This window comes from Podarcis cretensis (genome assembly GCF_951804945.1).
Source record: "Podarcis cretensis genome assembly, chromosome: 1".
In the NCBI taxonomy this organism is placed as follows: domain Eukaryota; kingdom Metazoa; phylum Chordata; class Lepidosauria; order Squamata; family Lacertidae; genus Podarcis; species Podarcis cretensis.
In genome coordinates this window covers 97,177,372-97,189,324 of record NC_137170.1, presented here as the reverse complement: position 1 = coordinate 97,189,324, position 11,953 = coordinate 97,177,372, and the positions used below count along the sequence as shown (strand labels likewise).

The 11,953-nt window shown below is 39.8% G+C and overlaps 1 long non-coding RNA gene across 2 annotated transcripts in view; it reads right to left on the bottom strand.

Moving 5' to 3' along the window:
- Positions 1–544: 544 nt before the first annotated feature.
- Positions 545–11,953, bottom strand: part of LOC307226607 — a 34,820-nt gene continuing 23,411 nt past the window's right edge. Inside the window, exons 1-3 of one of the 2 annotated variants that reach the window (XR_013843521.1) lie at positions 8,682–8,864; positions 4,065–4,203; positions 545–887 (exon numbers count right to left, since the gene is read on the bottom strand). This is a non-coding gene — a long non-coding RNA (uncharacterized lncRNA). Of the gene's footprint in view, positions 888–4,064; positions 4,204–8,681; positions 8,865–11,953 lie in introns of those variants that run through there. The other variant, XR_013843520.1, reaches the window with a different exon arrangement.

Below are 11,953 nucleotides of genomic sequence, written 5' to 3'. Positions count from 1 at the left end.
CAGTAGCAATTAAAACTTCATTAATATTTAATCCATTTTGATAAATGACTCTGTAATATAGCTATAATAATGACACTGGGTTTGCCTTGAGCTCTAATTTATAATGTCTGCCTACTCGCTTCTTTACTTTGTTAGGAACAGATTGGGAATTAAATTACGTTGTCCAAGTATAATGCACTGTGTGCCTGATGAGCTGTAGCCCCTATTCACATATCCAGCATACTCCAAGAAGTGTTTCGCTGGGGAAATTACATTCTCTGTCACCGCTATATTAATCGGAAAATGCAGTTGGTTCACCTGAGTGCTGTGTGTATGTCTGAGTAAATAGAGTATACAATGAGATGGCAGTTGTGTTCTTCAGGCCCATAAACTAGCACCATCTAGCACTCTTGCATTTTCCCTTTGCTTCTGGGTTGCTTGGGGGAAAGCTGGCAAGGAAAGATAGCCTGGTAGGATTTTTCTTTTTCTTTTTTTGCAAACTTTATTGAGAAAGATTCCAAGACCTTTGGGGTAAATATATTACAAAGCAGGTGTGTGGGCATGATTTGCATGCTTCAAAGCGCCGAACCAAGTGTTAAGAGCAGCTCCAAACTTCTAGAAACTTGAGGAGGAATTTGTCACTCCACAATGACTGTCCATGAAAGTCACCGCTGTTTCTTTCTTAGAAGCACCTGTCTCTTGAAGTGTGATCAATCTTGACAGTGCCAGGAGCATTAATCGCCAAGTTGCTTTTTAGTTTTCCTGGATAGGATCTATTATTAGAGATGACATCACAACAGCCCTCGTGACACAGTGGAAGGTTCACTCGCAGATTGATGGGAGAATATCTGTCATTGTCTGGAGGTGCCCAAACACAGACATTTGCTGAAGTGCAGCATGGTCCAGCTCTGCCATTAATGCGAAATGAAATTACAGGTACTACATACGGTACGCAAAGTAGTCTCGGAAACCAAACAGCAAAGGTAAAAACTTGCATTGGGGTCCATGTCCATGAGGTAGTTCTTCCACTTCTATGGAAATCTGTGTGGAGAGCTTTCCAGTGTAAGCCATTGTGGCCTGCCAGTTCCCATGAATAGCCTCAAGTCTATATGCCAACACGGAGCTTGCAGTCACACAACTTCACAGCCAGGTCACTCGCACATAGCTAGGCCCTTCCATGCCTCCTTCAGGAAAACTCAGTGGCTTTTTCCATTCTACTCTCCTTGCAGTCTCCACTCTCTCTTCTTCCTGGAATAACTTTGGTTCCCATTTAGAAGCTTCTGTACCCTAGGAGGGTATGGACCGTTGCCTATGGACCGTTGGCATTTAAAGAATTTGTTAGCAGAATTTCACGCAGGGCAAAGCTATGTAAAGATGAGGGTTTCACAACACTCTTACTGTTATGTACTGAGTTGAATAGAATCCAAAATGCAGCAGTCTGATTGGCCCTAGAACAATAGGATTTAGAATGCAGCAGTCTGACTGGTCCTCGAACAATAGGACCAGAAGGCAGCAGTCTGATTGGTCCACAGGAGCCACCCAATCCAGCTCCAGGTGGAAGTGAATCCGCAACCTGATTGGCCTACAGGTGAATCCGGGAATTAGCCAATCACGTGGCGCCCATTGTGTAAATAATGTATATAAAGCAGACATCCTGGGGGAACTTCCATTCCTCCTCACCACTATGAGCTGAATAAAGAGTATGAAATCCACTTTCGACTCCGAGTATATTTCATTTACTGTAGGCCTTGAGCCTCTCCCCAGCTCTGACTCCCCTGACACAATACTTGGCTCTTCCCTGATAGCTGCTTACAGCTTAACCCGGACAGGACTGCTTATGAGCAATATGTTGAGAAAGTTTGTTATGCATTATAAAATCAGCACCACAGGTACTGAATGCAACATACTGTAAGCAAATGCCCTTGTGGGCATCCATCACTGTTCCATAATATTAACAGAGCTTCCACTCCATCTGGTTCTGACAGCCTGTTTGCAGAAGTCAGCATGTATTGTATACCAAGAATATCAGAGGACTTTCGCTCTGCTTTTTATGAGACGTTACTTTGTATGCCTGCCTGTGGATTCCAGATGTTACTTGATGAGCTTTCATTTTGTTACTGCATCAAGTTGACTCATCCCAATGCTCCTGAGTGGCTAAGCCATTTCCCCCTTTCCTCCCATCTCTGCACCAGGTCCCTCTCACTTTTCAATTACTCTCAAACTTCTAGTCCTTATGGTTAAAGGTCACCCCTGGCATCTACTCCTTCATTTCCCTATTGTACATACTATTCTCTCCTTTTCCTCTTCACACTTTGCACATTTCCTTTCCACATGTCATGCTTCCACAGTCTCTTTTTCAGAGTCTGTTGAGGACACTCTAAATGTATTTAGGAGCATTTAGGAGCCCCTCTTCCTTCTTAGTGCATCCATTTTCAAACTGCTGTCTGATGGTTGCAAGTGACACTACCACTGTGACTTAGATGGGAGCCGGAGTTGATTGGTTAATACAGAACCAAATATAGTTTTGCATCTTTCCCAATTCTTGTTTTGTGAAAATCAGGAAAACAGGTAAATAAATAAATAATTTCCTGCCTCATTTTTCACTTATATATTGGCAATAAATAAATAAATAAATTGTGCTAATGCACACAGACCAAATATCACTGCAGTAATTGCAGTGTTCTAAGACTCTACAATTCTGGTCTGCTTTTAACAGGAAAATGATTGTACCATTCTTTCCTGGTTTTCTTTTTGCCTTTGCCACTGTGATTTACCCATTTCATTAACTGAAAACACAGCTCTGCTGTTTGCTGCTTAAGCCATTTGGAGTATGAAGAGCCTCGGTGGGATTCATCTTTTGACAAAATTATGCTCTTTATTTTTCTTGCCACATTTTCAGTGCAATTTCAATCATTTTAAGTAGCTATGATTAAAAGCTGTTTCTTTGAAAAATCAAGGTACTACTGTAGTTTCAGCTTGATATAGTAATCCCCCCAAGAACAGCAGACCCCCAGTTTTTAGAAAGATAGGAGGAGGAAGAGAGAGAGAGAGAGAGAGAGAGAGAGAGAGAGAGAGAGAGAGAGAAGGTGGGTGAGTGGCCCTTCCCATTTTGGTCTCTGATCCCACCCACAACTGGCTTCAGCCCCTTCTGTTATTGCCATATAGTCTCTAGCCCATGCCCCCTGAAACAGTACTATCCAACCTAAACAGAATCATCAGCGTACCAAATGAGGGATACTATACTGATGCTTAATCCAGACAGCCTGGAAATGTGTCTGGCTGAATGGTCAATCTTACTGAGGTGGTAGGATGTTTAAAGTTCTGGATGGGATCGCACACTCTCTTAAGTATGGGGCTCACAGTTTTGAGTGCTCTTTTGGAGTACCTTACTCTGGCTACAAAGCACTCTTTGCCAGCTCAGGCTGGTGCTGGTCAGAAGTAGCAGGCTTGACTAACACAATGTGTCCTACATGGACTGTCCTTGAGGACCTCCTGCAAACTTCAGATGGTTTGAAAGACACCAGTTTGGCTTTCAAATGGTAACTTGCTGAAAAGCTCTACTGGACGTTCCTCTCTATTTCTGAGTAGAATTCAAGGTGCTTATTGGTTGTTAGGAACTGGAGAACTTCTGAGAACATTTAAGACCCATGCAGGAATATAGGAAAGTGCTTTATACAGAGGCAGACCATTGGTCAATCAAGACAGTTTCCTAATCCTAAAAAAAACCCACTCTGAGATGTTAAAACTGTAGTCTGCCCAGGGCACAGAAACTGCTAGTTCCAGTTCTGTTTTCAACTCAGGTTCTCCTGCTGAGGCTTTAAATATTTGGCTGCTGTTCCATGAACTTTAGACTTCAACTAAATACAACAGAACTAAGAAAATAATTACATGTGATAACTGAAACGGTAACCTGGAAGTGTGTTAAGCCAGTATATTGAGCAGAGGAAAGACAAGGAGACAGAGGAGTGAAGACAAGTAGAAATTGAACTGTCAGCATGTTGAACAGTACTAACATTTAAATGCGCAGTGCTATTGTAACTCTTGAAAGCACACAGTGACAAAACAGCAAAGCTTGTTTAACTTACAAAACCTGAGCAGGTGTGCATCCTTCACGAGTGACAAGATGAGTGAAGGCAAGATCTACTCCCATGTTACCCTCTTCAGCAGGGATCACACACATTCAGGCTTTGCTCCTCGAAGGCCGGCCACTGAAGAGCTCTGTGTCTAATGTATGCATATAGGTAAAAAAGGTAAAGGTACCCCTGCCCGTACGGGCCAGTCTTGACAGACTCTGGGGTTGTGCGCCCATCTCACTTAAGAGGCCAGGGGCCAGCACTGTCCGGAGACACTTCCGGGTCACGTGGCCAGCGTGACATCGCTGCTCTGGCCAGAGCCAGAGCCAGAGCCAGAGCCGCACACGGAAACGCCGTTTACCTTCCTGCTGGTAAGCGGTCCCTATTTATCTACTTGCACCCGGAGGTGCTTTCGAACTGCTAGGTTGGCAGGCGCTGGGACCGATCGGAAGGTAGGCGGTTCGAATCCTCACGGAGGGGTGAGCTCCCGTTGTTCAGTCTCAGCTCCTAGGCCAACCTAGCAGTTTGAAAGCACATCAAAGTACAAGTAGATAAATAGGTGCCACTCTGGCGGGAAGGTAAATGGCGTTTCTGTGCACTGCTCTGGTTTCACCAGTAGCGGCTTAGTCATACTGGCCACATGACCTGGAAAAACTGTCTGCGGACAAATGTCAGCTCCCTCGGCCAGTAAAGCGAGATGAGCGCTGCAACCCCAGAGACGTTCATGACTGGACTTAATTGTCAGGGGTCCTTTACCTTTACCTAATCTTACAAATGTGTATATGAGATATTTCTATACCAGGTGTGTGGTGTTGTTTTTTTAAAAAACATTTTAATATAAAATATCACTTATTAATAAAGACCCTAGAAGGAACAATTTGCCTCTTCCCCAGTGAAGGATTATAGGTGGGTGTCAAAGGCTGCCTCCTTGTCATTTGAATGGAATCCCTTAGTTTCAGTTTGTAGAAGGAAAAAGAGATGGTAGTCCATGACTTGCCTAGGGAGTAGGAGTAGGGATGTGGCTTGTGTTCAGTGTCCTCTTTCCCTTTATAATGTGTTGGGGAATACCTTCCTCCCTTGGAATGATATGATGATCTCCTTTCCTTTTCTGATACCATTGTTAATCTCAGTTTGTGGATTTTGACCACCGAGAGCTTAGTATCCCAAGGTTGTTGTTGTTGTTTTTCTAAAAAAATAATAATTCTAAAGTACATTGACAAATTTATTGAACATATTACCGTAATTAAAAATGCTAATAGTAATGATGACAAAGTTAAACAGGGTTGGATCCAGTCTGGCTGTTGTGTGAAGGGCTCCTTTCATTTATGAAAGGCAGCCCATTTCACCTGAATAGAGGAAAGAGATCCTTTTTCCTCACCACCTTCTTCCAGAATGAGCTGAACTCCACTGGGCTTTGGAACCATAGTTGATACTCACTTATGTTAATCCAATCTCACACTTAAATTTACAGTGCTGGATGCCACTAAGTTCTACTTAGAGTAGACCCACTGAAATCAATGCATCAAAGTTAGTCCCTCAGTTTCATTCAGACTGCTCTGGGCAACAGCTCACCATCATTAAAATGTTTATTTATTTTAAAATCATATTTCATAAAAGAGAATTAGGTATATTATTGTCACCTAATACCAAATAGGCTGTTGTTAGTAAAAAATAATCCATATCACAAATAGACACATATTTTCTCGGTATTAACATTTGAATTGCAGAAAGCACCCCTTGGTTGTAGTTGTTATTCTTCTAATTAAAAGGAAGAGAATGCAATAAAAATACACATATAAATGGAACCCAGTGTTTGCTTGTTTGTCCGCTTGCTGGATCACTTTCTTTTACTTTTAAAACTAATTGTAAACAAATAAGGCACAATTCCTGTGAGAGGCTACATTTTCTAGATGTATCTTGCCTTTAGTGAAATACAAGATCTGCGGATGGTTGAAGATCGTTTACAAAATAAATGCATTCCATTATTGGTCAGTTTTAATCTTAGGCAAAGGGACTGATGGCACAGGCTATAATCTGAACTTGTCTCTATCTTTTAAATTACCAAAAGGTGTACCACTCCTTGCCAGCTTCTACCATGCAAATAGCTATTGCACTGTGAAAGCTGCCAGGACATTAATCAGCCTGATTAGAATTCTGAAAGCAACTGGACACTACCAAATGAAACTCAAGGAGGGGGTGCCAAAGGGAGGCACTTTCAAAGCAGCTTTCAGAGCAAAGCATACCATGTGCTGCTTCGTTTTCATTTTTATCTGGATCTTGCTGACCCCTTCTTGTAGAATACTCTGTTCAACATTTCAAAAAAGAAAGAAAGCAATTAGTTAACAGAGAAGGATTCTACTAAAATAATGATGATGTGGTCCGACGATTAAATTAAGATACTGTTCTCATTAAGGTACAGCACATATGCTGGGCAAATCATCCATTATGTATCTCATTCCAAAATAATGAAGGCTAACCATTTCTTTTTAGAACTTGCTGCATCGTTAGGTAAATGTTTAGGAAGGAATGTGCCCATTTTTGCCCTAACAAAAAGAGAAGGAACAGAGGTGTGAGATGTGATCAGTTCCACTACTGAGACCAGGGAGGTCCGGCCTGAGCAGTGTCTGGATGGGGATCATAGGTAAACAGGAGGGAAGACAGAATAGAAGTATAAAGAGCGACTGCAATCATATGGCATCACAACTCATTGCATGCAAGTAGATACTATCAATGCTAACTAGAGACCTGCGGATATAGAGCGGTACACAAATTTAATAAATAATAATAATTAGATACCAGAATCAGATGCCCAGTTGACCTTGTGTATACAGTAGTTTATCAAGGAAGAAAGGGACTCCTAATTTGGGACACAGGACCTTTTGGGATGCGACTTTGGTCTAGCATATGGATAGAAGAGTGTGTGCTCGTTGGAAATAGCTAATAAATAGTTGAATATTATTATTAGGTACTTAATATTATTGGGAACCAATTAAAAGAAAGTAGATTAGATAATTTCAGTGCTTTTTTTCTTTAAAAAAATGTTAGGGGTACTCTCATTTTCCTACTTATATTGAAATACTGCCCCTCAATGAGGCCAAACTTAGATTCACAAAATGTTTAGGGGTATGCGTCCCCCTTCGTCCCCCCAGAAAAAAAGCACTGGATAATTCTGTGGTTTTTCTCATGTAATTCTGATCACAGATTTTAAGGATCACAAGTAACTTCACAATAGGCATTTAAAAGAAAAAAAATATGGAAACTATGAACCTATGATGAAATTCAAACAATATACCAAGTCACATCCATCTCCATGTAACAAAACCTCAATTTTGAGTTCATCATTTTCATAATTGATATTTTCTATACTCAATTTTGAACTCAAATAACTTGGCCAGTCTGATTATTAAATATCCAAACCGTAAATATCATGCAACAGTATTTCTATTTCTAAAAATACATAAATTTTGATTTAGCAATATGTACAAATCAACTTGTTCTTGGAACTGGGTTTTAGTGTATATTCTATATTTTAATAGGCGGGTGTATTCCTGCATGAGTCTTACAACACTTCAAATCATTCAGATGTTAATCTTTCCTTTTGACAGGCATGACAGGTGCCCCAAGAGTGATGGTCATATTTGCTAGCTGATGTTAAAAACAAATAGACTATCATGGAGCCGACTTTCTAATTGGTATCCATTCCTGCCAGCTGACTCAGAGTAACCTTTGCAAGCACAAGCTGTTAAAAGTGCAGTCAGCTCTATCCATCTTACATTTAGTTCCATAAAAAAAGGTATCAAAGTGACATTCAGCCCAGTCCACAGCCTGGTTAGACTGAAGTACATGGATTAAACCCAGATTAGTTCTGTTGGTATCTTAGAGCTTCTTCCCACATTGCATTTTCCTCTGTGTGTACACATAAGTTTTGCATAAACATGTGCCTAAAATTGTAACAAGGAGCACGTCAGACTCTTGGAAATTAACCAAGTTCTGGTGGTGGTGGTGGTGGTGGGAGCAATATTGCAGCCCATTTTTCCAAGTCAGTCTGAGAGTTCAGAAAAATTACCTCATCTATCCTTCTCTAGAAGGGTGGGGAAGAGTAAATAAGTCGTAGGAGTGAATTTCAAGGAATTGGGAATCCATTGAGTTTACTAAATTGTGCAAGAAATCATTATTGAGTTTATAAAGCAAAAAAAAAAAAAAGCTTGCATCTCATTAAAGCATCTGGAATAATCAAACAAAGGAGGACAAAGAGAGGGAGAAAGAAGAAGAAGAAAGCAAAAAATAATAATAATTAAAAATGCCCCCCAAATTTGGACTCCATTCTATTTGTTCTAATTATTCTACTGCTGTTCACAGAGTTAGCTGAGAATGGCTGGTAATTCCAGGAGTACTGGGGACATGGGTCAACTATGGTCTGTTCCATATACTGGCATATCTCGCTGGGGTCATTGGAACTATTGATTCTTCATTAATAAATTTGATAAAATAAACTTTGTCAACCTCTCTCTACAAAGGAGCTTTTTCTGATAAGGCACAAAACCCACTATACCAATACACAATGACAGCATTTTACAAATGTTTCCAATATATTGGTGGGGTACAACTATCTAGAAGTCTTTCATTTACAGTTCTAACACAGCAGTGAATATATTCCACCCCACATGCCCAATGAGGTTAGTTTCCAGCTGGAAAATCTGTAGTGCAGTTTGCTGTAACTTCCCGTTGAGAATTGCTGTTTCCTTGGACAGCACCTTTTGATTTCAGATGGCATGGGCAAAGGAAGTAGAAAGGGAGATGCTTCCTTTGCCAGCACAATTTGAAATCAAACCATGTGGCGGGGGAGGGGAGTCTTTACCTGCCTTCATGAGAGATTGACAGGTGAACAGTTCCACCCACCTGTCAAAGTGGCTCTTGAGGATTGGGGAATGTCTAAATCCAGCCCATCAGCCATATCCACTTCTGCACCCAGGCTTTTTAAATCACAGCAGGTAGCTCCCTTTTTTACATCGAGTCCCCCTGCTTCCATGCTGGATTGGAATTGTTTATCTTGTTTTAGCTGCTGGGTTCTGTATTGATTTTAAGTGTTTGCTGGTTTGCGCTGGGCTTTTTTTTTTTTGCATAAGTGATTTCTTGGCTTTACCTTTTATTGCGAATTGTATTTTATTGTCAATACCCAGAGAACTTGGCTGGGTGGTGAGTATACAAATGTTATCACCATCACCATCATAATCCTATTGAGAATCAACAAACGATGCTATGGGATTACAAATAACAAATGAGCAAGATAGGGACTAGTTCTGTCTTTTACTGTCTTTTGCTAGAGATGTGCAGAGTGCACAATATAGGAGAAATGGAAATACCTCTAAATTTGGTATTTAAAAGATGTAAAAGAAAGGTGTGTTCTCCCCACCAAAAAAAATCTAGTACCAATAGTATCTAACACCACATAGATTGAGCTAGATTTATCATTAACACAGTAGCAGATTTTAAACATATATTTTGGAAATGTCCAATATTCCATACAATATGGAACCTTGTTATGGAAATGACAAGATATTTGCTACCATCAGACGTTTTCCTTTTGGGTTACTTAAAGAATTCAATTACAGATGTCAATTTGGTGGTTAATCTTTTTGCTGCTGGCAAGATCTGTATAGCAACAGATTGGAGAGAAAAATAATCCTCCATCAGTCTCAGAAAGGTTTAATAGAGTTTTGAATATTATAATACTCTAAATTAACATACTACCAAAGAGAAAGTAATGGGAGACAACCAAATCAGTTTCCAGAATGACAGATTCTATTTGAGATGCTCTGGAATAACAAGTTTCAGACAATGTGCCCCTTTTTCCTGTTTATATTTTATCAAAAATTTTCAGTGAGGAAATGAAGTGAAGGAAAATGAAAAAAGAAAAAGAAAGAAAAACATGAAATTGTAATACAATATGATATATATAAGTAATACAATTATTCCAACAAGTGTAAAATTATTAACAAGTCATTATAATTTTCATAAATACATTCAAAATATCATATTTATCCATACAAAATCTGCATTTAAAAGCAATTCATTTGTATGTTTAAGAGTTGTCGTAACGTCTATCCATTTATCAAAGAGGGCCATGGAAATATACAATGAATCAACATCAATCTCTTGGCAGAAGTAAGGAGGGAGTCCATTTACACTGACCCATTGTCAAACCCCAAATAGTTGGTATATGGTTTTAAAAAATATTATAACCTAACCAATTTTTTTTCTCCCCAAAGTAGTATTTATGCATTCTGACTTTATCCATAACAGGCAAAATTATTGTGTCAAGCACTGAGGAGGGGTGTGTGTGGAATTATTTGACTTTTGATGAGCATGAACCTCCCATATGAAGCATGTGAGCCATATATTTAGAAAATATCTAGAAATTCTATTCCTTGTTCCCACTATCTTGAAGCGTGGTTGGTTACCACCTGAGATAGGACCTTCTCTGCAGCTGAAGTGAGATTATAGAACTGTCTGCTGAATAGTGATGTTGCTGAAAGTCGTCGTACCTGAACAGAATACAAGTTTATTGGCTCTCAATGCTCAGATGCAACACAAACTGTCCATTATTTCTCTCCCCAAAAAATTGTTCTGCAGCTCAGAATGCTGTAAAATGTATTCTGTGTCTACTTGGGAAGGTTTTATGCTGTTGGGTTTGTTTGTTTGTTTGTTTGTTTGTTTGTTTATTGATTTTAATTAATACATGATTACTGCATAACTTTTTTTATTTTACAAGTCACTTAGAGAATTTTATTGATATAAGCTATAATAATAATTGTCACAATGTTTTTCAAAGTTTATGTGTTTTCAGAGAATGCTTTGTAACTGAAGTCTGTTAGGCTATACATAAAAAGAAGTAAGCAAGGAGGACTTTTCAAGCTCTAAGTATCAACGGGCACGTCAAGTGATGTCCCCCATGCATTGAGGAAGAGGTTCTGCAACACTGCACTTGCCTGAGTGCAGGTAAAGCGTAAAGGTAAAGGGACCCCTGACCGTTAAGTCCAGTTGTGGATGACTCTGGGGTTGTGGCATTCATCTCGCTTTACTGGCCGAGGGAGCTGGTGTTTGTCCGCAGACAGTTTTTCCAGGTCATGTGGCCAGCATGACTAAGCTGCTTCTGGCGAACCAGAGCAGCACACAGAAATACCATTTACCTTCCTGCCGGAGTGAAAAAACGGGAACAACGGGAGCTTCCCTCCACATGAGGATTCGAACTGCCGACCTTCTGACTGGCAAGCCCTAAGCTCTGTGGTTTAGACCACAGTGCCACCTGCTTAATGCTAAGCAAAGCAACCCATAGCATATGCAGAAGCTTTCATTACTAACTATGTTCCTCTAAGCTACATTTTCTTGACCTCTTTGTGGAAATGCAACAACAACAACAAAAAGCCTCCCACTGAACAGTGAAGCACCCAGGATGATGATGATGATGATGATGATGATGATGTTTGTTTGTGTGTGTGTCTCTGTGTGTGTGTGCATCACTATGTATTAGAGAGGCGTTCCCCCCCACAATCAGTTCAGTACTAAAGTGCCTTAGGTTTTAGGGAATATCCCCTTCCTAGTTCTTATAAGAGAATTTTGCCACAATGCAAATAGTTGATGCAATATTCTATTCATGTTTGTTTTTAATTTCTTTTTGTTTTTCCCTTTCTATGATTTTTTTTTCATTTTTATGTTTTTCTCTTAGTTGTAAACCACTGTGATATATCTTTAAATATTTTTATTCATAAATAAATAAAGATGGTCTTCAGGTTCATCTTGATTTTATTGGTTCTATGAATCATATTGCCCCATATGAATGGTTTCCCTTTTATCTGAACATTTTAATAATATCCAATACCCCCACACCCCCTATGGCTTTC